The sequence below is a fragment of the Dipodomys spectabilis genome, unplaced genomic scaffold (assembly GCF_019054845.1).
Source record: "Dipodomys spectabilis isolate Male_0828 unplaced genomic scaffold, ASM1905484v1 ptg000260l, whole genome shotgun sequence".
Lineage (NCBI taxonomy): Eukaryota > Metazoa > Chordata > Mammalia > Rodentia > Heteromyidae > Dipodomys > Dipodomys spectabilis.
The window spans coordinates 743,387-768,596 of NW_024870937.1; the positions used below are offsets into that span (position 1 = coordinate 743,387).

Sequence of the window (25,210 nt, forward strand, 5' to 3'; positions counted from 1 at the left end):
TCTTCCCCTGAAGAATGTCTTTAAAATAAATCTTGCCTCATATTTTACACGATTTCCCTTAGGCTGATTCTGAGCAGAAAAATAGGGGTCAAAGGTTGAACTATGTGTGTATATGTGTGTGTGTGTGTGAGAGAGAGAGAGAGAGAGAGAGACAGACAGACAGACAGAAACAGACAGAGACAGAGACAGAGAGACAGAGTCAGAGAGGGAGAGACAAAGTCAGAGACAGAGACACAGACAATATTAGGGCTTGAACTTATGGCCTCAGCCTCTGGTTTGGGTTTTTTTTCGAGGCTGGTTCTTTACCACTTGAGACACACCTTCACTTTTTGCTAGCTAATTGGAGTCTCATGTGTTTGTCTGCCTGGGATGGCTTTAATTGAGATCCTCAGCCTTCTGAGTAGCTAAGGATTAGAAAGGCAGGAGCCACAGGAACCAGCAGAGATTATGACCTTATAAAGGCACTTAATACCTGTTATCTAATGCTTTTCAGAAAGATCCTACCAATTTATGCCTTAACAATGGTGATATACGAAATTGCTTCTCTCACCTCATATGTTGAGCTTTTTGGCTGTGCCAGTCCAATGGGAAAAGTTGGAGTTATTAAATATGGAACAAGATTCCTAGCTGGGCACTGGTGGCTCACACCTGTTGTAATCCTAGCTACTCAGGAGGCTGAGATCTAAGGATCAACGGTTCAAAGCCAGCCCAGGCAGGAAAGTCTGTGAAACTTTTGGTTTTTTGTTTGTTTTTGTTTTTTTGGTCCATCGTGGGGCTTGAACTCTGGGTTTGAGCACTCTCCCTGTGCTCTTCAGCTCAAGGCGAGTGCTCTACCACTTGAGCCTCAGCACCACTTCCGATTTTCTAGTGGTTTATTGGAGATAAGAGTCTCATGGACTTTCCTGTCCGGGCTGGCTTTGAACCGCAATGCTCAGATCTCAGCCTTCTGAGTAGCTAGAATTACAGGCGTGAACCACCGACGTCCGACTTCGTGAAACTCTTATCTCCAATAAACCACCAGAACACCGGAAGTGGTGTTGTAGCTCAAGTGGTAGAGCACTCGCCTTGAGCTGAAGAGTTCAGGGACAGTGCCCGGGCCCAGAGTTCAAGCCCCATGACCAAAAAAAAAAAAGAAAAAGAAAAAGAAAAATATGGAATCTGGAGATGCTAGAAACTGGCCTTGTAAAAGGCAGGTAGAAAGCCCTCCTAGTTGAGGCAGGAAGGCAGGCACATGCACCAAGAAGGCGTGTGCATATGTGCTTATGTGCATATGTGCATGTGTGCATGTGTGTGAGTGTGTGTGTGTATGAGAGAGAGAGAGAGAGAGAGAGAGAGAGAGAGAGAGAGAGAGAGGGAGAGCATGCTGGAGAGGATCCGATCTCTCTGGTTGTAGCTTGTGGCTCCACAGTGGACTTCACAAGTTAGGGAGGAGGCAGCAAGGTCTTCTTGGCAGGAAGTTGTAAGAAAAGGGAAGGTCTCCTAAGCATGAGGAGATTGAAGATGGTTTGGAAGAGCTATGTAGAAAAGAAGACACCATCTAAAAGGTACAGATGCCCAGATAATGTCACCTGCTGTTGATAATTGTTAAGTGAAAATCTGATCTGTGTCATGGGGACTCTGTTTATAGGGTAGAGTGAAAATAGAGAATTGGCAATTATTTAATTAATTTGATGAATGTTCCAAATTAGGAATGCCAGGTCAGGGTATGTTTCCGACCTAAATTATACAGTGCAGTTGTCTACAGTGATCAAATTAACCAGCTGATTGCCAAATCTCTATTTCTCTGTGTTCCCTGTGGACACCGCTTACAGAACTAATAACTGCACTGGACTCTGCCCCAATCTATTTTGGGATAATTGATGCCTTTGTACTCATATTCCTGCAGCTTGGTATTAAACACTGAAGCTTTGTGTAGAAGATGTCAGTAGGCAATTTATTACCTCAGAATGTAGTCTTTCTCTTGTAAGACTTTATCAATCAGCACATTGGAGGGAATTTTCCAAACTCTCTAACGAAAATTATATTTTATTGCTATGGAAAAATATTTGATGCCATGCATTTTTTTTTCTTCACAAAATAAATTTGTTTCAGGTTCTGAATACTTATGATTTTTGTTTCTGTCTTTATGAATTACTTTAAAGTAATTTCAGTTTTACATTTGAATGGTTTTAGTTCTTAAAAAATACATTAATGTTCACTGGAAGTTGGCTCTTTTTCAGGAAATGAAAAGTATCGGTGATTTTGACTTCATAAAGAATAAGGAAAATCAATTATGAAGAAACATTTCATTCCTTAGAGTTTAAATATTTCCTTCCTAAATTGATGGTTGATGTAATGTAAACTGTAAGATGATTGGATGGAGCTGCTGAAGTAACTTGGGCTCTGAAATCCTTTTTGTGAAATAGTAATCTGAATACTCTAGAAACTGATCTCAATGCTTTGAGTTGCTTTCATGTTTGTTGTTTGTGCAAGAACTCGGCCTTGAACTCAGAGTCTGGGTATTCTCTTTTACCTTTTTGTTCAAAGGTGGTGCTCTACCACTTGAAACACAGCTCCATCTCTGGCTTTTTGGAGATAAGAGTCTCACAAACTTTCCTGCCAGGGCTATCTTCAAATCTGGAGCCACCACTGCCTGGCTCCTTCATCTGTTTTATTTTTTTTTTAAATTTAATTTTATTTGTGAACATACTGTACAGAGGGGTTACAATTACATGGGCAGGATAATGCGTACATTTCTTACCAAGCATTGCAGCCTCCTCCTTTGTTTACCCTTCACCTCCCTTTCCAGCCTCCCCCCTTCCCCCCAATCCCAATCCTTCTTCTCATTGTTGCAACAGGTCCACCTGTATCCTTAAACAACTGGTTTTTCCCCATCTCCTCCACAAGTTATACTGACATCAAATATAGTGAAAGCAGGGGTTATACTGTGGGGGAGGGACATACAAAGCAGCAAAGAGATAATCTTATAAATGCTTTAGAAACACATGCATGAAAGAAAAAAACATTAAAATACATATCTAAGGGTTCATTTTCCTGACATCACGTTATCTGACCTTTTCCGCTTGACTCATACATATACTAGATATTGCAAATAAGGGAAACCATCCTTCATCTGTTTTCATTGCTATAAAATACCATCAGTTTCTAGTCAAAGAGAAAGGAAGAAGTTGTTTTATGCCAACTTTGACTCTTCCTTTAGAAGCTCAGCAGCCCATTGTCTTACCCTAAAGTATCCCTGAAGCCAGGTCTTGGTGGCTCACACCTGTAATCCTAGCTACTCAGGAGGATGAGATCTGAGGATCCAGGTTTGAAGCCAGCTCAAGTAAACCAATTTAAGAGATTATAATCTCCAACTTAAACAGCAAAGAGCCAGAAGTGGAGGTGTAGCTCAAGTGAGAGAAAAAGCCAAGCAAGAACTTGAGGCCCGGAGTTCAAGCCCCAGTACTGGCACATATGCGTGTGCTCTCTTTCTCTCACTCACTCTCTCTCTCTCTCTCACTTTCTCTCTCTCTCTCTCTCTCTCACACACACACACACACACATACACACACACACTGTCCCAGAGTAAGAGGCTGTGATAGTGGGAGAGAATGGTGTCAAGGTACCTGGCAAAGGGTTTCCTCTCCTCAGAGCACTTACACTTGTTGAGTGTGCTCGCAGGCTAAATTCTTAACAAGATCAGTATTCCAATTTTAATATTGCTCAGATATAGCACAAATTGAAATGTGGTCATTTGTGCTAAGAATAGATTTTGGCATTCAAGATCTGTCATGGGCTCTTAACCAATTGTATAATAGACAAATGAATAGAAATTTAAAACTTGCCTCTGTGTCTGGGTTTTATTATGCTTCTCCTGGTCCAAGCTTGGAATTGGCAATCATGACAAATTGGACTTTGTCCTGTGGCTTCTGAAGTACCCCATCATGAAGCAGAGGACACACGCATGACCCAGGAGGCCTGGGAAAGCCTGGCTGCCCTGTTTCTACCTCCCATCCAGAAGGAGGAAACCTCTGGGATTCAGGAGCCCAGAATGCAGATTTTGGTTTCTTTTAGCTTTCTTCTTTCCTATTTTATTTTTATTATTTGTGTGTGTGTGTGTGTGTGTGTGTGTGTGTGTGTGTGTGTGTGTGTGTTCAGTACTGGGGTGTGTTTCAGGGAGTGGATGCTATCCCATAGATCTACCACCTGAGATACAGCTCCACTTACGACCTTTTGGTGGTTAATTGGAGATCAGAGTCTCACAGACTTTTCTGCGCAGGTTGACTTTGAACCTCAATTCTTAGGTCTCAGTCTCCTGAGCAGCTAGGATTAATTATAGCTGTCAGCCACCAGCATTGGGCAGCTTTTGTTATTTTCGAAGTAAGAAATCTGCATTTTTAAACAGGAGATTCATGGCTTTTAAATATTAGTATTTGATCTTTTTCTGTACATTACCTCTATAATAACAAATACAGTAAGTTAATCTAAAAAATTTCCTCTTTGGTAAGCTTGTTGGAAGCCAGTTCTGTTGTTTGCAGCAGACACTCCTGTAAGCTACATGAGGCTGTAGCACTGTCTGATTCTTAAAAAAAAATTATTATATTTAAATAGTTGTACAAAGGGGTTTCAATTCAGCATGTCTGTTTCTGAGTACATGCATTTTGATCCGAGTCACCCCATTGTTCTCCCCCATCTCTCCCAGCCCCACCCATCCCCTCAAGTTCCCTGGCTCCATTTTCACACATGTACATCGAATATTATGACTGCATTTGCCTACCTTTCCTCTCCACATCCATCTGCCTTTCCTCCCATGGAAGCTCCTCTCCCCTGCCCAACATGTTTTAGCTTTCTGATATTCACTTTACTAAACTATGAGTTCTCATCTCTACAGAGTTACACCATTGGAATTCTCCCCTGTGTATACTACACTTTAGTCAATGTTTATGTATATCTGCATAAGACACATATATGCATATTTTGTATATCTACATAAAAATTAAATATCAATATTTGGTCCACACACACACATTGGCCTGTGGGGCCAATGGCCAAATTCAGCTGTCAGGCTCTCAGATTCTGTGGCCTCTGCCCCACTGATATATATACCTTTTTTTTTTTTTTGTCTGTCATGAGTCTTGAACTCTGGGCCTGGGACCTTTCCCTGTGCTCTTCAGCTCAAGGCAAGTGCTCTACCACTTGAGTCACAGAATCACTTCCAGTTTTCTGGTGGTTAATTGGAGATGAGTCTCGTAGATGATCCTGCCCAGGCTGGATTTGAACTGCAATCCTCAGATCTCAGCCATCTGAGTAACTAGGATTACAGGCGTGAGCCACCAGCGCATGGTTGCCCCGCTGATTTTTAAACTGAGCTCTTAGGTGCAAAAGACCAGACTCAAGTATGTCCTAGAGTTCCGTGCATGAGTCACAAGGTACAAAAGGTATTTCTTTCCATCACTTAGTTTCTCAGTCTTCTTTTTTTTTTAAAATTTAATTTTATTGTCAAGGTGATGTACAGAGAGTTTATAGTTGCATAGGTAAGGTAATGAGTACATTTCTTGTCGAAGATTGATACCCCCTCCCTCATTTTTCTCCCATCTCAGTCTTCTTAAGTTTCAAAAATATGAAGAAATGTGTGTTTGCAGAAAAGACAGGAAACACAACAATTGGACATATTAAATTGTGAAATATCCTCAGAACCCTCCATTTCCATTTTTCTGACTAAATTACATCCTAAGGAAACATTTACAGTGTATTTTATAGCATTTTCTTTCTTTTTTAATAAAAAAGTTATTTGACTTGACCCTTATTTATTTTTTATTTTTATTGTTATTATAAAGACAATGTTTTTTAATTTTTATTTTTTTATTGTGAAAATACTGTACAGAGGGGTTACAAGTACATGGGCAAGATAATGAGTACATTTCTTATCAAGCATTGTAGCCTCCTCCTTTGTTTCCCCTTCCCATCCCTTCCCATCCTCCCCCCCGCCCCCCCCCCACCCAATCCTCCCAGCTCTCCCCCCACCACCAAAGTTGTAAAATTCATTTTCGACATAACAACTTGTACTTCTCATTGTTCCAATGAGTCCACCTGTATCCTTATTTAAACGACTTGTTTTTCCCCTTCCCCTCCACAAATTATACCGACATCAATACAGTGAAAGCATGGGTTACACTGTGGGGGAGGGACATACAAGGCAACAAAGAATAATCTTATAAATGCGTTAGAAACAATCGCATGAAAGAAAAAAATATTTGAATACATATCTTAGGGTTCATTTCCCTAACATGAACTTATCTGACCTTTTCTGCTTGACTCAGACATATACTAGATATTGCAAATAAGGGAAACCATGAGACCTATGTTTCTTTGGGCTTGGCTTACTTCACTTAATATAATTTTTTCCAAGCCTTTCCATTTCCTAACAAATGGTGCAATGTCATTCTTTCTGATGGAGGCATAGAATTCCATTGTGAATATATACCACATTTTCTTGATCCATTCATCTACTGAGGGGCATCTGGGTTGGTTCCATATCTTAGCTATAGTAAATAATGCTGCAATAAACATAGTTGTGCTGGTAGCTATAAAGACAATGTTGCAGTATTTTCTTTTTAATAAAATATATTGTGATACTGATTTCCTGATATTAAAAGTTAGGTTTTGCTTATAGTTTACCCATAAAATGAATCACCATGGGTAGGAATCAGGTACATAGCAGTGATCACAGGGATAGATCGCAGGAGAGCCTTGCGGTGCCAGGGAAGGTGGGACACACTTGCTGCAGAAGGCAAAGGCTCTTTGGTTTAGGTGTGAATAAAATAGTTTTAACAGTAGGACCACACTGTACTGGAATGAAGTTTGTGCAAGTGCCCTCTTGGAACCAATTCTGTAACTTACCCTACCAGGGGGCATGGAAAGATAGGTGTTTGTGTCAGACATACATATCTTATATTCTTTGTTTCTCTGACTATGTAGTAATAGAAAACAATTGTAATGCATGCAGTAAACTTCCATTTACAGGAGCAGGAGACCAAAATTAGACATGTTGTTGATTGAAATCTGCTTTATTAAATCAACATTCATTGGGACTGTCTTATAATATTGAGAGTGAAAGCTAGGTGGACAAAGCAGCTGACAGTAGCTCACTTTGTAGTATGCATGTAACAAGTGACAGAGCAATCTCTCCTTCTCCTCTTGCTGATGGCACACATTCTCTTCAACTTGGAGTATGGCTGTAGGAGGAGGGACTTCCCAGTCACATGGATCTGGTCAGGACTGTCTCCTTCTGATGAGCCTGATAAGCACTGCGCGGGCGCCTTCCTCCGTGGTAGGTAGGGGAGATGGGCAGTGAGCTGACACCCAAGACAGGCATGACAGCAAATGAAGGGAGAGTCACAAGAGCTGGTAAAGGGGAGGCATAGTGGAAGGGGAAACATAAGCAAGCAAGAAACTGGAGATGATGGACGAATGTGATCCTCTCACGAGTCTCTCCACAGCTCTGGCTCACCTAATCCCCTTCTTGTCAGGGATAACTGGGGAGGGGTTGGCCCAGGTCATCCTTGCCATGCTCACAGTCACATTATGACATCAAACGTCATCAGGAAGGACCTCACATGGGCCGGGGTTCACTGCACATTGAGTTGGATTTTTGCACCTATCTTGATGTGCTTCAAACCACCCCCTATTCCTCCTCCTCCCTCTCTGCTCTTCCTTATGGATTTCTTTTTTCAATAGAGATTTAAATCATTCTTCTAGATGCCAGAGCTTAAATGCTTTAAATAGAAACACAGTGTACAAGAAATGTTCATGCTTTTATTTATTCCTCCAATAATATTTTTGCACACTTTATGTGATGTGCAAAGGCAATGTCCACCAGTGGATCAAGGACTTGGCCTTCAATAGGGCTTTTGTACTCTCTTTTGAGCAAATTAACTCTCTATATTTCTACTCTTTCGTAAGTCACAGCAACCAAAACATTGTGGCTTGAAGTTCAGAAATTCAGTTAAAAGCAGCAATATGAGAGCATGAAGATTGTGTGTGTGTGTGTGTGTGTGTGTGTGTGTGTGTGTGTGTGCGTGCAGTACTGGGGTTTGGACTTATGGCCACATGCTCTTGCTTGGCTTTTTTGTTCAAGGCTGATACTTTACCACTTGAGCTGGTTAATTGAAGATAAAAGTCTCATGGACTTTCCTGCCTAAGCTGGTTTCCAACCACTGTCCTTACAGCGCAGCTTCCTGGGTAACTACCCAGGATTGAGCCACCAGTGCTAGGCAAGAACTTGAATTTGTCTCAACTTGTAGTCAGCCATACAATTCTTAAATGTACTATCTCTCTGACATCGGGATGGATGTCAAGACTAGATGTCATGATTATCGGGCCAGTATGACGCCCACAACAAGTAGCCTTGGAGCCCACAATGGAAGAGAATTTTAACTCCCCTGGCTTTAAGATATTCTATAGAATGATGGAGGGTTTTAATAGCTAAATATTTTAAACATAAATTATTTCCTTGCTCACCTCTATCACCAAATTTTATTGAAGTTACTTTTTTTTCAAAAAAAATCACATTTTTTAGTGATAATGAAAACAAAGAACATACTATTTAAATTTTGAACAGAACAAGGAAAAGAAATAAAATACAGTTTCTGAAATCAAAGGATGTTTGTTCCTGTTCCTCTAGTCACCCAAGTTCTTGCTTAAAAAATTCTTAGAGGAAGAAACTGTGGGCATCCCTCTATGAGTTCCTGGAAGGTAATTTTCATCTTCACTCAGTTAAAAAATGTGTTATTATTAATAATGACTGACAATCATGAAACACATTTCTCTGATAGCTCCAGGTATTTTTTAAGAGATGGGTAGCTTTCCATCACCTAGTGAGCTCTTATCAGAAAGGTTTATAATTTAAAAGACCAACCTGCTTTATTCTGATTGCTCAAGTTTTCTCTGTCCATGCCTAATTTGGGAGGCATGCTATATGTTTCTAAGTTCTCTAAATGTAATACATTCTGTTAAGCCTTTCGTTATAATTTGGGCCATATGGCCCTTTTGCAATCTTATTGATCATTTAGCCTAAGCTTTTCATTTATAGCCTATCTGACAATAGAAAGGTTCTATCACTTGCATTCATGCCAGGCTCCTTCAGTTAGTATGGAATTCTTTTCCATAGCAGAAATTAGGACATGCCTAAGGAATGTTGGTAGAGAGGAAAGACAGCATACTGAACAAAGAATCAAGGCAAGCTAGTCCACTGATTATGTGCCTTGCTCTGCCACAACCTGAGTTTAAAGAAAATAAGTCACTTGAGCATGCTTAAAGCTTTGTTTTTATAACAATACTTTATTTTTTGCTTATCTGGCCAGTGGAAGTTTTGTAAACAAGGGTCGCTCCATGGTTGACATCGTGGCTTATAGACTGGCTTTTAGGGTGGAGGTGGAAAATATATCTCCATAAATATTTTTGTTGTAATTCTGTTTGTTGGCTTTAGTGTGTCCCACCTATAACTTGATTCCCATTCTCTAAGGTGTTGGAAAGCCCTTCTTCCCAAGGACCACATCTTGTCAGCAGTTAACATCCTGTGGCCAAGGCTGTATTACCTTCTGTGTGCAGGGGTTTTCTTCTAGATCTCAAAGTATTTAGCTTCTCAATTACTTGAAGAAGAGGCTCTCACTGTTACATTTAAGAACATAGCATAGAGATTGCTTTGTATAAGGAACCCTCCCTCAAACCTTCTGGGAATCTTAAGTTCCACTTCATATATATACATATACCTAGGCATATGCATGCATGCATACATACATACATATGTACATACATGTAGGCACACACATATGTCCTAGTAGCCTATAGACATATGTAGCTTTATGTGTGGTGACATAACACCCTATAGTCCCTGTACTAAGGAAACTGAGGAGTCAGAAAGATCATAGATTCAAGGCCAGCCTGGGCTAAATAGCAAGATAGTGTCTTACAGAAAACAACACTACCAACACACACACACACACACACACACACACACACACACACACACACACATGCATGCACACACATACAATTTTTATAGTGATTGCTTAGAATGTCAGTGTTTGGCATGGCAAATCCACAAACCTACAAAAATATTTATTTAATGTGGAGCCTGAGGTTGCTATTCAACAACCCATTTTCTAACTGATGAACTTAATTTCATTACATTAGTTATGACTACAGATTTCTATTATTTTGCATGCCTATTTGTATGATTATGTATGTGTGCGTGTGTGATGAACATAGACTCACATGCTTGCTACATATTCACTCTGTTACTGAGCCTTACCTCCAGTCATATTTTACTATGCTATATATGCTTATTATTATTGTCATTTCTTGTCTTCATTTAGATTGATTATATTTAATTCTTTTTTTGGGGGGGCGGGGGGTCCGGTCGTGGGGCCTGGGCGCTGTCCCTCAGCTCTTCAGCTCAAGGCTAGCACTCTACCACTTGAGCCACAGCGCCACTTCCGGCTTTTTTCTTTTTGCTTATGTGGTACTGAGGAATCGAACCCAGGGCCTCATGCATGCAAGGCAAGTGCTCTACCACTGAGCCACCTTCCCAGCCCTATATTTAATTCTTAACTAGACTAAACATCTTGATTTAGTTATTAAAATTTTACTACCAATTTTTCTGCTCTTATTGTTCTTATTTCTTCCTTCTGTATCCATTGCTTGTCTAGTAATGCAGCATTTCTTTCTGAAGAAGAAATGACTCATTTATTTTATTTCTTACTTTTAAAAAGTAATTGTACAAAAGGGGTTTCAGTTCCACAAATGAGATTGTGAGTGTGTTACACCTCGATCGGTGTCACCCCTTCCACTGTTCTCTCCCATCATTCCTCATCCTCTCTATACCTGAGACTTTTTTAAGATTTAAATATGATATGTTTTTAATAATCCAGCATGTTTTTCCATGTCATATTAATAAAAAACTGGTAAAAGGCAAAAGTTTGAAAAACAAAATAAAACAACAACAACCTAGAACAAGTTCTGGTGGCTTATGACTATAATCCTAGCTACTCAGGAAGCTGAGATCTGAGGATCACGGCCAGCTTGGACATGAAAATACAAAATACCAAAATGTCAGAAGTGGACCTGTGGGTCAAGTGGTAGATTGCTAGCCTTGAGCAACAACTCAGTGATAGTTCCTAGGCCCTGAGTTGAAGCCCTATGACTGGAATAACAACAACAACAACAATAATAATTGTCTTCCCATAAGGATCAATATGCACCTCCATACTGATGACTAGATTTCCGTATGGTGCAAGTTAAAATATTTAACCTCCTCTTTTCTTTTGAATGCAATTACCTTCACACATATGTGTAGAAAAGGGGCCATGCTATATGGGTAGATGGTGGATTTGGCTGATGGATGTTAGTCACTGGTCTCGAAGTCCATGTTGTTCAATGACACTACATTGGTTATAGAAAAACTATTTGTTGAAAATCAGGAATGCCCTAAATTAGAGATATTTTTCCTAAACATTTACTCCATGATACCACTAATTTTCTTCCTGCCTATTGAACCTTACATTAAAAAAAAATTTGATTCAGGGTCCAATATGAAGCCCAGGCTGGCCTTGAATGTGTGGTCCTCTTACCTCAGCCTTCTGAGTGCTGAGTGGGCATGCACCACATATCCAATTTACATTCATTTATCTTCTTATAGGCTTAGCCTTCCTGAGGTCCAGAATTACTTCTGACTTCAGCAAAAGAGAGCATCATGTCTACTATCTATTGGACTACAGAACCATTCATTCACACATACATCAACTAATACATTTGTTTTTATAAGAAGTCATGAAGACCTTATATGAGTCTAGTTGCATCTTTGACAGCACAGATGACCAAGAACAGAGCATCTACCAAGCCAGAGGTCATCTTATCTGCTGTGTACCTTCTTACACTGCTTAGCACAATCATTAATTATGCTATGCTCCTGGGGCTACTATTCCTCAAGCCAATCTTTCCACATTACAACACTCATGACAACTTAATTGGAAAAGAGGATAGCCAAAAACATTCTGTTGTTTATAGACATGTATTTTTCTTAATAAACATGGCTTGAGCTATGAAGAGTAGAAAAGAGTAGAGAAGCCACTGTTCCTTAGATCTTTACTACATTTGCGTTGAAAGTTAAAGCTGAAGATAGTACTGGTAGAGTGAGAGAAGATATGGCATTGTCCAAAATGAAATATATTCTTTACCTGACTTATATAACTGTAACCCTTTTGTAGATCACCTTTATAATTGCAATAAAAAATTTACAAAAAAGGTATTACTGGTAGAATTTTTGCTAAGCTGCATAATTGTTAGAGACTTAAAAAAATCTGTTCAGTTAACGTATCTTGACTGAGGAAGGTAAAGATTAACAGGAGGGAGGCAGATGAGTAGGTGAATACAGACATAACAGTTAAGGTACTGAAGTAGGAAACATGAAGAGATGGGTGGAGACAGGATAGGTTCATAGGGAGAATAGTGGAATTGGTGACTCTGATCAGGATGCGTTATACGCACAGGTCAACATGTTTAACTGAAATGCCCTTTATACAACTTTTTTTTTTTTTTTTTTTGCTGCAAAAAGCTTTATTTTCATTTGGTCCAAGGCTTGGGAAGGGCTCCAGGATGGTTAGTTAGGAAGTTTCCCAATGACTAGAGCCGGAAGTTCGGGCGGAAACCCTGATATCTGGCGAGGCAGAGATGGCCCTTCAAAGGCTGCTGGACTCTGGAGTTTTCTAGTCGTGTTTGAGGGTGAAGCGTTCGAAAAGATACTTGCCCAGCTGGGCCTGAGGGGCCGCCCCCAGCCTGCGGAGGTTGGTTAAGTGGTCGCCCATCTTCTTGATGAGCTTCACCTCTTCATCCAGGAAGTGGCTCTCTAGGAAGTCACAGAGATGGGGGTCTGTGGGAGCAGAATCCAAGGCATGAAGATCCACAACGGCTTGGTTCAGGCTCTTCTCCAGGGCCAGGGCAGCTTCCATGGCTTCCACGGTTTTACCCCACTCGTCCTGAGAAGGTTTCTGCACATCCTGGTTCTGCATCTTCAGGAGGCGCTGGGCGCCCACGCCATCCAGAGCCACAGCGTTGCGATGGAAATAGTAGCCACAGAGAGGCAGGTGTAGGAGGCCCGCAGATACAAGTTGACCAGGGGGTGGACGGCAGCCTCCACCTCGGTGGAGTAATTCTGGCGAATCTGGGAGGTCATGGCTGGTCTTCAATACAGAGCTAACCACAGAAAAAAAAAGCGGCGTTGGTTGGAAGCAGGCGACGGGCGAGAAGATAAGCGTCGGAGGTGGTGAGTGGAGAGGCAGTTGGCCGTGGGAAGGAGGAGTCCCCGGGTCTGTTCCGTCCAAACACTGTTGAAGCAAGACACAGATCCAAGGGGCTGGCGCGCTTCTCTTTACACAACTTTTTGAGGAAAACAATAAAAAAAAAATCTGTTCAGCTGAAAATGTGACTGAGACTATTAATGGGCAACTTATAGTATAGTGTGTGGTAAAATAATCCAAAACTTTAATTCAATATATGATTCTGTGATAAAGTTAGTATCTCAGATTTGCTTAGTTAAAAGTGGTTACAAGAAATCATACTTGAAATAAATTAACTAGTATCTCATGAGTCTAAAACAATGTATTAATAACATGAAAACGTTAAAATATAAAACCAAGAACCAAATTTAGGTTATTGATGAGATTGGATTACATAAACTCTTCTAAAGATATTCAACTTTATTTTTTAAAGATTGGACGAACTATGAAAATAGGCAGATTTCAACTTTTCTGTTATACAGTTACCCCAGAATTAATAAACCTTGGATACTTATGTATCTTTTAGATTCTAAGTGGCTTGAGAAAAAAATCCATGATTGCAAGGTCTTGTCCCAAAATATTTTACAAGGAGTTCAAAATGTTACAGGAAATGTTTAAGGAGAGAGATGAAATTGTCCAGGAAATTCTTCTGAAGGAAGCCTGATTTTTGATGTTTTGTGTACTTAGTGAGGGGAGAATGGACACAGAAATGAGGCTAATGCAAAAGAATAGCCTGGTTTTGTTTAGAAGGTATGAGAAGGGTTAATTAAAAAGATTGAGCAGTTCTCATGTAATTCTAAAGACTACAAAAGAAACATTTGGAGAAAAGAAAATGATGTAAAATTTGGAAAAGCATATAATATTAGAAGGAGGTTAAGATCGATGCATTCAGTTCCCTTTCTTCTTTTGAGAAGTATAGTCTCCAGACTAAAAAATATATAGGGTACAGATTCTAGAATTGTATTATGATATTAGGCTACAATAAGATCTTTACATTTTGACATCATCCTGTCAAATTTATTTGAATTAAAAAATTATTTTTGTATGAAGTGTACAGGATACATACAGGATCTACAGATGTAATCATCAACCCAGAGCCAATAAAGCTTAAGATGTTGATGGCAATATGAGAATGGCAGATAGACTGGAAATGAACTGAGGCTATTGTTATTAGCAAAAGAGAAAAAGTGGGCTGGGAAGGTGGCTAAGTGGTAGAGTGCTTGCCTAGCATGCATGAAACTCTGGGTTTGATTCCTCATTACCACATAAACAGACAAAGCCTGAAGTGGTGCTGTGGCTCAGGTGGTACAGTGCTACCTTTGAGCAAAGAAAAAGAAGCTCAGGGACAGCCTAAGCCCTGTCCCTGAGTTTAAACCCCAGGATTTTCCCCTGCCCCAGAGAGAGAGAGAGAGAGAGAGAGAGAGAGAGTGTTATACTACTAAATTTTATTGTTGTTCATAAAAATGATAAAACTATAAAGCTGATGATTTCTTAAGTATCTAAAGGAAAAGTAGACAAAGGTTGTTTTTGGTTTGAGTGAAAAATGAAATGCATAGACAAAGTATATTTTATTCTTAGCAAGACATCAGCCGGTCATGCAGGTTTTGTGGACCCATTGCAGGCCAAAGTGTAGACAAATTATGTGGGTTAACAGCAGACTTGTGTGGCCGTGGAGGGGTATGTGTGTGTGTGTGTGTGTGTGTGTGTGTGTGTGTGTGTTTGGTGGTACTGAGCTTTGAATTCAGGGCTTTGCACTTGCTGTATACACAGGCACTCTATCACTGAGCCTCCATCCTATCCTCCCCTTTTTATAAACAATGGTAATCTTAGTGCACCATCACATTTGCCCAAGCCTATACCTGGACCATGTTTTCCGTGCTTTCTGCCATATCGCTGAGCCTATGAAGGGAGGGTTAATAGAACAGATGGTGAATGTTAAAAAGGACGAATGTACAAAGTAATGAGTCTTAACCAACATGCTAGCAAGTTATACAGATTACTATGATGATCTGGATTTAGATTTAGATGTCTCATGTCTTCTCTAAGGCAGTTTTCCTGGCTGAAAGGCAGCAATAAAATTTAATTTAATTTGAAGAATTGTCATGGAGCATTACAAGTATATGAAAGTTGTGTCTCAGTTGTGCACCTGGTATACCTTTGGTAAGTGGTAACAATTAGTATAGTGAGTACCACTTTACCAATTCTTAGAGACAGAAGCAAGTGTGGGCTTCACAGATTAGAGATCCCTTTGATGCTCACTGGTCTGGGTGAGCAGGGTACTCAGAAGCAATTTTAAAGTGAGGCATTGTCCTGATGAAGTCTTCACTCAAACTTTTGATTTTTGATAAAAGTAGCCTGTTTCAAAAGCAAATGTTATCTAAAACATACGCACTGAAGGAGGAAGAGTCCTAAGTTTTGGGACCTAAGGGTGCAAATGATTGAGTGACTTAAGGCAAACAGCAGCTGCCATCAAGACTAAACTACTTGAAGAGTGTTGTTTGGCTTGAAGAGATTTGTTTGTAGTTAATTGGAGATAAAAGTCTGTGGAACTTTCCTGCCTCTGGGTTGGCTTCTAACCACATCCTCAGAGCTCAGCCTCCTGAATAGCTAGGATTACAGACTTGAGGTATTAGCACCTGGTAAGTTTTTTTGTTTTTGTTTTTTTATTTATAATTGCTTTTTTTAAAATGGTATTTGTTTTTGTTTTTTGTCTTTTTTGGTACTGGGGATTGAACTCAGGATGTTGTACTTCCTAGACAACTGCTTTGCCATTGAGCTACACACCAGCCCTGCTTTTCTCTAAAAAAATCACTATTACAAAATTCACAGATCTAGAATGATTTGCCCAAACTTATTTTTCCCATAAATTCTATTATTGCTCATGTCTATTGTGTGTCTATTGTGACTGAGGATGAGACTTTAAAGTGTAAGCGACTCCATATACTGGGTGCTTGGTTCTTAAATAATTCTACATGTACTCAGGAACAAAGATAGATATATAGTGGAAGAGTATCTTGGATTAGTGTGCTGATTCTAAACAACTCTTCACTTACTAGCTGTATATGATGGTCTGGATTCTGTCCCTCCAAATTCATGTGCTGAAATCCTGAGCCTAATACCTAAAGAAGTCACAAAAGCAAATGAAGTCATTGGGACAGGCCATAATCCAGTGGCTGGTGTTTCCCTATAGAAAGAAGAGGAGGTCAGGGCACAGATACGCACAGGAAACATGGGGCTGCCCCACACATTATAGACTGCCATAGACTGTACAGACTACTATAGGCCCACACTGCATTTCTCAAAGTTCTAGTGAGTGGAAGTGTGAGATCAGGGAGCTTCTGGAGGAGACCATTTTGTTGGTGAGGACCAAATCTGACCTCTCTTTGCAGGGTTTGGGGTTTGAAGAGAGGGGAAGACTGCTACTACTTCTTCCTTTTATTGATTGATTGGCTGCCCATCCTGGGGCTTGAACTCAGGGCCTGTGCACTGTTTCTGAGCCTCTTTGTGTTCAAGGCTAGTGCTCTACCATTTGAGCCACAGAGCCATTTCAGGCCTTTTCTGAGTAGTTTATTAGAGATAAGAGTTTCATGGGCTTTCCTGCTGGTATGACTTCAAACCGAGATCCTCAGATTGTAGCCTCCTGAGCAGCTAGGACTACATGCATGAGCCACTGGTGCCTGGCCACTTCTTCCTTTTATGAGAGCCCTACTCTCATCATGGATTAGGGCTTCAGCAAAGGAGAGGGCTGTCAGCCAAGGAGAGGTTTCTGAAGAAATCAGTCCTGATCTTGGATTTCTAACCAAACTGTGAGAAAATAATTTCTGTTGCTTTTTTTTTTTTTTTTTAGTGGCAGCCCTAGCAAACTCATATACTATGTAACTCTGGCCATTTAGTCTCTTACACATTCAGAAGAAGCTTTATAAATTTATATATATTATATTCTCTTATCTATAAATGCAGTCTACAATATTTAATAAGTGATATTTAAAGTAAGTAAACTAACCTTTCAAATTGGGGGAAATGAAGGAAATGAGAGACTTCATGAAGCTGTGATAGCTTTTTAATTTGTTTTAAAAACCTGAGAGAAAATCTAGTTATATCTTAATTTAAAATGTTCAAATGATCTACATTAAAGCTAAGTAAATAAATGAATGAGTAGCTACACGGAAAAATCCCCAAAGCTTAAAACCATCACTTACAGATTGCTCCAAGGAAATTTCAAATATAATTTCACACCCGCTCCCCTCAAAATTCAATTTGCATGGGCTTTTCAGAAACATAGTTATTGAATGAATTAGGCTGCAGCGTACTTGTTAAATAGTTAAATCCTGATTTAATATTTTTTGGAGGTCAGAAGCAGTCCAGCCTTCGGCTGTTAGTGTGCTGCATGCATGCACTCAGTTGATAATCAGAGCTATGTTGGGCATTCCACTTTGCACCTCCTAGGGCATCAATTTTCAGAAACTGTGAGAGCCCAATAGAAAAATGTCACCTCAGATTCATCTGTGAGCTAAATTACTGGGGAGACCATTATCATTTATTTGACATACAGTGTTGACCAAAGTCGTCAGCATCACAGGGAAGGGTTTTGCTAGCTTTGAGAATCCTGGGAATTGAAGTGGTTCCACCAAGATATTTCCTGATCCTTTGTGTGTGTGTGTGACTGCCAGTACTAGGGGCTGGTACTTAGAGCCTGGGCACTGTCCTATAGCTTTTTGCTCAAGTCTGGTGCTCTGCCACTTAAGCCACACCTTCACTTCCAGCTTTCTGGTCATTAATTGGAGGTAAGTGTCTCTTGGGCTTTCCTGGCTGGTCTGGCTTAAACCTCAGTCTTCAGCTCTCAGCTTCCTAAGTAGGTAGGAGTGCAAGTGCACGCCTGGCAAGAAATACTTTTTAATTGAATCAGAAAGATGTATCGAGACCTTACCTGGTGCCAAGGCTTTGTTTGAGTCTTCTAATAGAACATAGACTAGAGGAGCAGAAATGTAAAATCTAGTTGGAAGAGCAAATATGAATCATTAGAAATTGATTAAATATACAGCTCTATTGAGTTAACTGAAAATCAATTTTAGAGAGGGTCCAATTAGTGTAAGACTGAGAAAGATAGTGGTGGAGGGAAAACCTGAACCTGGACTCGAAAGTAGGAAATATGAAGTAGAGGATACATAGGAGGTTATTCTGGAGTGGGTACAGACAGTGTGTGTATATGCATGGGTGTGGGCTTCACATGCATATGCTCAGGCACCAGTTCATGGGCAAGAAGGTGTTGAGAAAGAAGGTAGGATGAATGAAGATATGGAGCAGAAGAACCTATTGAAACTGTGCATAATGGACCCAGGGAGACCTGGTTCATAGAGAGATAGATGTGACCATTTTCTGTCAGAGTTAGGAACGTCTCATTTCTAAACCCTCAGGACAAACTCCTCAGTAAGTACCAATCCCAAGTACCAAACCAGCCATTTTTGAGACTGTTCAGAGAAGCCGTGACTTGTACATATTAAGACAATAAGCTCCATTCCTGGGTTGTTTGGCATGGAGGGGATGTTCCTCAGGTCCAAATTGGACCTAATGCTGGGCCATCTTTTGGGCTCCTGAGTTCTCCCTTGTATCAGTTCATCTGAAGCTGAGACCACACCTTTCTCAGCATTGCCTCTCTTCCCCTTGCACCCACACTCTCTCCTGAATGGCAGCAGCCCAACAGATCATCTAGAATGGAATCCCCAACTTGGGCTCTGTGTTTGGGGAACCTCACCTTTGAAACAGCCACTCCTCAGGTAACGTAGGGCAAATGCTTGAAGTTGGGTTCGCTGCTTACCTGTGTGTCCAGAAGAGGAAATAGAGGCTGAGAGAATCTATGATCTGTCAACATCACAGAAGCTGTAAATGACAGCATCCGGATTCTGACACACCTGTGCTCCATACCACAGCTCCAAAGGCTGGGCTGTGTCTTGAAACATGTACCTCACTAACCATCAGGACAGTATGTAGTTCTACCCAGGTTTCAATAGCAGCCAAGTGATAATGGTTTTTACCCAGTGTTATCCCTTTATATGAACCCACAATGACTAAAGAATTCTTGAGCATAAAAATTGGCAGAGGAGTTGGAAGTGGGTAAGGGCTATGGCAACCACACAATTAAGTAAATGCAACCCCACTGAGAATGATAGGCCCCACAGGTGGTAATTACCTGGGGACAAATGTGAGCCAGACCACTAGAGCAAGCCAGCGTATACAATCACTATGGTAATAAGGGACAACAGGAGCTATGGTAGGTTCTTGAACAGGGGAGCAATAGTGTGTCAATAGTGTGCATTAGAAGCAGAGCAATGAGGCAGAAGATGGTTTCAGAGACACTATTGTGGCCTGTCTGTGTCCTGGTTCTTGGTTTTATTTCTAGCTCACTAGCAGAAGTGGTAGGTCCTTTGTGGACCTCAGTGTGGTAGTCCTGGGTGTACTTGCCAAAGGCTACCAGACTTTTTCCTAAGCTTTCCAAACTCTGTATCACTGCCTAGATACTTATTCCAGAAAAACCTGCCTTGTAACCAAACACTGCCCTCATTCAGCTGGGCAACAGTGGCTCAAGCCTGAGGTTAAGATTTTGAGGATCATGGTTTGAAGCCAGTTTGGGCTTTATACTTCTCAGAGCTTGTGGTCACTATGGGTTAAAGGATGTAGTGATGAGGTGTTCTATTCTCACAGAGGGCTTGTGGCCCCATCTCCTTGGGCACTAAACATAACCTTTGTAGAGGTAAAATTGAGGTACATAGGTCTAATGTGGGCTTCAGAGGGGGGAGGAAGGAGAGGCCTTATTGGAGGGCTCCTTTGTAGGAAAGTAGAATGAACTTAGAAAGAGAGAGAGAGACAGAGGAAGAGAGAGAAGAGAGAATATGAATAAAGAAGTCAATATTTGGTGAAGGACCCATCCCTGTGTGCATTCAGAAACTGATTTCTAAATGAAGGATTGACCAGTCTTAAAAGAGCCCAAATTTGTGAAATTGGGTATAAAGCGAATTTTTGTGACTTTATACTGTGGTAAAAAGCCTATAAGTTTTGGAACTAGCTAGACTTGGATGAGACTTACATATGTCATTCAATAATTATGTGTCTTTGGAGATAAGCTGCTTAACTCCCAAGCTGTATTTTCCTTATCCATAAATGGTGAGGGGGAAATATCCCCTGAGGTTATCCCACAGTGCTGAGGAGCTGCTGTCTATGTTGAAGTCTTCAGTTGAGGCCCAGGTGAGGTCTGGCCTAAGTACAGCTTCTCTCCTGACTTGGAGGAATACGTTAGCTCTATTGGCCTCGCTCTGTGGCCCTTTCTGCAGTCTGCCTCAGTGGAAGCAGCTCATCAGCTGGCTCTAGGAGGACCTGCAGTGTGCACTCAAGGTCCTATCACTCTTATGGACTCCAGGGAGACTTGATTGCCCCCCAATTTTTTGTGTGTGTATGAAGTTCTTCTGATGTTTGTTTATGTAAGCCTGGAGGGATCCATCAGGTTCTTCTACACCAAAGTTGTCACAGTTGTCTCGTCAACTGCTTGACAGCCTTCTCTCATTTAACCCTCCCAACCACAAGGGGTATTAGACTTGCCTCTCGTCACCACACTGGCCTCAGAGGGGTGGCCATGGAGGGAATGGAACCCATTCTGTCTTCTCTTTATGACAGGGCCTGTTATTGCCAAAGGCACACTGACATTTCATTCTGCCAGTTAACCGCAGAAAGAACTTTTTAATTGACTCCGCCTTTCTATCCATGGTCTCAATTGTCTTCTTAAAAATTCTCTCTCTCTTGTTATCTTTACAAAGAGGCTTCCTTATAACATGCCCATTTCTGTGTACAATGCATCTTGATCAGGGTCACCCCTCCCATCGCTCTCCTCCTCATCCATCACCTCCTTACTCATCTCTCGTTTCCTAGTTTCACCTAAGCAGTATGGATGAATTTGTCCACTAATTCCTCTCCCCCTTTCATCTGCTTCCACTCCTTTTCACTCCCTCTCTTCCAATCAAGATGTGTTTCAGCTTCCTCATAACCATTTTGTTGAACTATCTGTTAATTGTTCAAGGAATTTCATTCTTTTATGCATGTACTTTAGATAGTTTGATCATGTTGGCAATGTGTATGGTCCTGTATATGTTTTATGTATGTTTAAGTTTTAGGTCTAACTTGTACATAGGATAGAAAACATATGCCATGTGTCTCTTTGACAAATGATGATTTTTTTTTTCCAGGTCATCCATTTCACTGTAAATAACATATCATTCTTCTTGATGGATGAATGTAATTTCATGGTGTCATACGAGTATGTGTATATGTATGTATATATGATTATCTACACCACATTTTCTCGATCATTTCACTGACTGTAGGACATCTGGGCTGTTTCTATAACTTGGCTATTATGAACAATAATGCAATAAACATGTTGTTTGGTTGCCTTTATTGTAACCTGACTTTACATTCTTTCAGATAAAAATCCAAGAGCTGTATTACTGGTGCATAGGGTAGTTCTGTTTTGTAGCCTTTTGAGGAACCTCCTTATTGCCTTCCATATTGGTTGCACTAACTGACACTCCTACCAACAGTGTAATATAGGGTTCTTTTTCTCCTGCATCTTCACCAGGATTTGTTGTTGTTGTGTTTTGATGTTGCCTGTTCTCACTAGGGTGAGACAGAATCTCAATGTTGTTTTTGTTTGAATTTCTTTTATTGCCAAGGATATTGGGCATTTCTTCATGCATCTTTTTTGCCTTTTATACTTCGGTAGCTCAGCTTTCTTGAAGCTCTAATATGCTCAGGCATATTAGACTTAAGCCTGGTCCCAACCCACATTTTTCAGTCTCATTTTCTAGAATCAGATGTGGCTAGTATCCACTTGCTGCAGGCATCTTTCTGCTTGAGAGCCAATCACGTGCTTCTCCCAGGATGTCCATGGGCCTAGAATATTCTTCCTCCTGGAAAAGTCTTGTTCTTCCATTTTTGCCTAATGGGAATACCACTGTGGTTCTGGAAAATGTTACTGATTTGCTTCCAGTGCTCCCAGGGCCCTCTGTTTTACCTCTAGTGCTCCCAGGGCCCTCTGTTTTGCCTCTAGTGCTCCCAGGGCCCTCTGTTTTACCTCTAGTGCTCCCAGGGCCCTCTGTTTTGCCTCTAGTGCTCCCAGGGCCCTCTGTTTTGCCTCGGTTACCATCGTTACGATGTGCTGCGATTTGTCTACTCACACATCGACCTCCTCCCACTGACCTGTGCTCAATGTGGAAGGCAGAGAGAGCTCATATTTATTGGCTCCCTTTTCAGCCTAACCTGTATTAGGCATGCGGTGTTGGCTAGAGAAATAACTGGCGGTTAGAAGAAAGCCTTTTGCTCATGTGACATGGCCTTTTAGTCTACTGTGCTTTTGTGCTCTCTTATAAAATGATGAAGTTTAAAGGGGAAAAACTTTCTAAACCTGTTGCTACATGCAGCCAAAGATTTCATTGCATATTTCTGTTTTTAATCTGCCATATGGCTTTTCATTCATGAACTGCCCTATGGAGAATTGCTTTTGCAGGTAATTTTCTAATGATTGTCTTGGGACAAACAAATTTATCAGTCTTATTTGGCTAATGTATTCAAGGAGGTGCACAGGGGAAAAGATTAATCATCTAAGAAGCAAGCCGATGTCTGTCATTAGGTGGAAGGGTCCAGAGATGATCGGAGCGGAACGCGTGGTTGCTATGACTGCAGATACTTTTTGCTCCCTTGGTGAGGTCAACAGCAACTCCCAAGCTGATTGGCTAAAATTAGATTATCCTGCTGACCAACCATGGGGAGTTAATTTCATCAGGAAAAAGAAAAATGGTGGGAAATCTTGCCGCGATGCTATGAAGGAATGTTCTTTAGAAACCCAGAGAGTCCAAGTTTGCTTTCATTATAATTAATATGTTCCTTCTAATAAAATAATTTAAAGAGGGCAGACAATAGCATAGCCTTATTATTTTGTATATCAATATAAGCTTTAGTCTAGTTTTGTCCTAAAACTGACTCTCAAAGTTAAAGCAACCTTTATTTTTCTGTGATACTTCTCCAGCTAAAGAATGTCATCATGTAGTTATTTATATAATTGGAGATAGGCTAATTGTAAAAACTACAAAAGGAGCTGGCTCAATTAAAGGTATCTTCTTGCAGGCCTCCTGCCCTAGGGAAATAGTTGGTACAAAAACCTTGCAGCAGAACCATTTACCTTTGGATTGGAAGGCTCATTCTAATTGAATTTGAATGGAATCTTCTTTTCCCAAGAATTTTCTTCCTAGATGTTTTACACTGTTCACCCTCTGGCTTTCCAGATGGCACATCCTTTGTTCTAAGAATTCATCACCACTGACTTCACTTATTACATTTAGTTCTGTACAGGGAAGATACAGAATTAATTCATTGCAGTAGCAAGGATGGTGGCTATCTTCAAGCTCTGCTGAGTCATAAATCTAAGTGGGAATGAGATGCAAACTGAAGAAAACTAGCCCACCACTTGTTTCTTGAAGCTCTTATTTGACTATGGAAATTTAACAACAATAAAAAGCTATTATGGAAAGAAACAAAAGAAGAGATATTGATGGCTGAATTCTGGATATTCTACATGCTGTGTAATTGCCAAGATAACATTTAAAAAATCAAATCAGCCAGATACCAATGGCTTATACTTTTAATCTTAGCTACTCAGGAGGCTGAAATCTGAGGATTATGATTTGAAGCCAGTTTGGGTAGGAAAGTCTATAGGACTCTTACCTCCAAGTAGCCACCAAAATAGCTGGAGGTGGAGCTGTGGCTTAAGTGGTAGAGCATCAGCCTTGCACAAAAGAAAAAAACTTTGTGAAAGCACAAGGCCCTCATTTCAAGCTCTGGGACCCGTTCTCCCCCGCACACCTCCCACCTCTTACGCACAATCCAATTAATTTGTGAGGTATTTGATTGTACCCTAAAGGCTGGGGAAGGGGAGCCATGGTGGGGGTTTGAGACTCTGTGTGTACATTTTTAAAAGAGTAATAAATGCTAAGCAGCATAAGAAAGTCTTGCTTAGTGGAGTGATGCATACTTCTCATCCTAGCACTTGGGAAACCGAGGCAAGAGGACTGTGTCTGGGACCTACATAGTGGCTCCTAGTAAAACTCTATCTCAAAGAACCACAATAAAAACAAAACTAAAATCTCCAAACTCCCAAACAACAAATGTTGCTAAGGGAAGCACTATAAACATTCCTAGGGGATACTATGGGAGGAATAATCCAGACCCCTCAGTATTTTCATGAAGTAAGGAGGAGAGAGAATTAGCAGATCAGGATTTTTTTTGTATTTGTATGTATGTGTGTAAGAGAGAGAGATTGAGAGAGAGAGAGAGAAGAAAGAGAGAGAGGAGGAGAGACAGAGAAAGATCTCTATCTATCTATGGAGAGAGCATGTGTACTAGGGCTTGAACTCGGAGCCTTGCACTCTTTCTTAGCTCATGACTGCCTCTAACACTTGAGCTAGACTTCTTCAGACTTTGCTGGCTCATTAGAGATCAAAGTCTTCAGGATTTGTCTGCCTGAGCAGGCTTTGAATTGAGATCCTCCTCCCTCAGCCTCCTGAGTAGCTAGGATTACAAGCATGAGCCACTGGTGCCAGCTACCACCAGGAATTTAGAAAGCAAAAGAAAACACCACCGTGGCAGCCCTTTCAGTATAATAACCATATTGATCACACCTGTGAAAGGGTTGCTCTCCTTCAGCCAAGGGGCTTATTTACCCCTCCTATAACCCTCCCTTGAAATCAATTACCTCACGTGGTATCATTGTCATCACATTCTAACTAAAGCACAAATGTTGAGCCATAGAGATGAACACATCTTAATTTCTACCACTTATAATCTGGGGATCTAAGATT

General features: G+C 40.7%; 1 pseudogene; it reads right to left on the reverse strand.

Moving 5' to 3' along the window:
- Nucleotides 1-12,704: 12,704 nt before the first annotated feature.
- On the reverse strand, nucleotides 12,705-13,390 carry LOC122125082 (annotated as a pseudogene).
- Nucleotides 13,391-25,210: the final 11,820 nt, after the last annotated feature.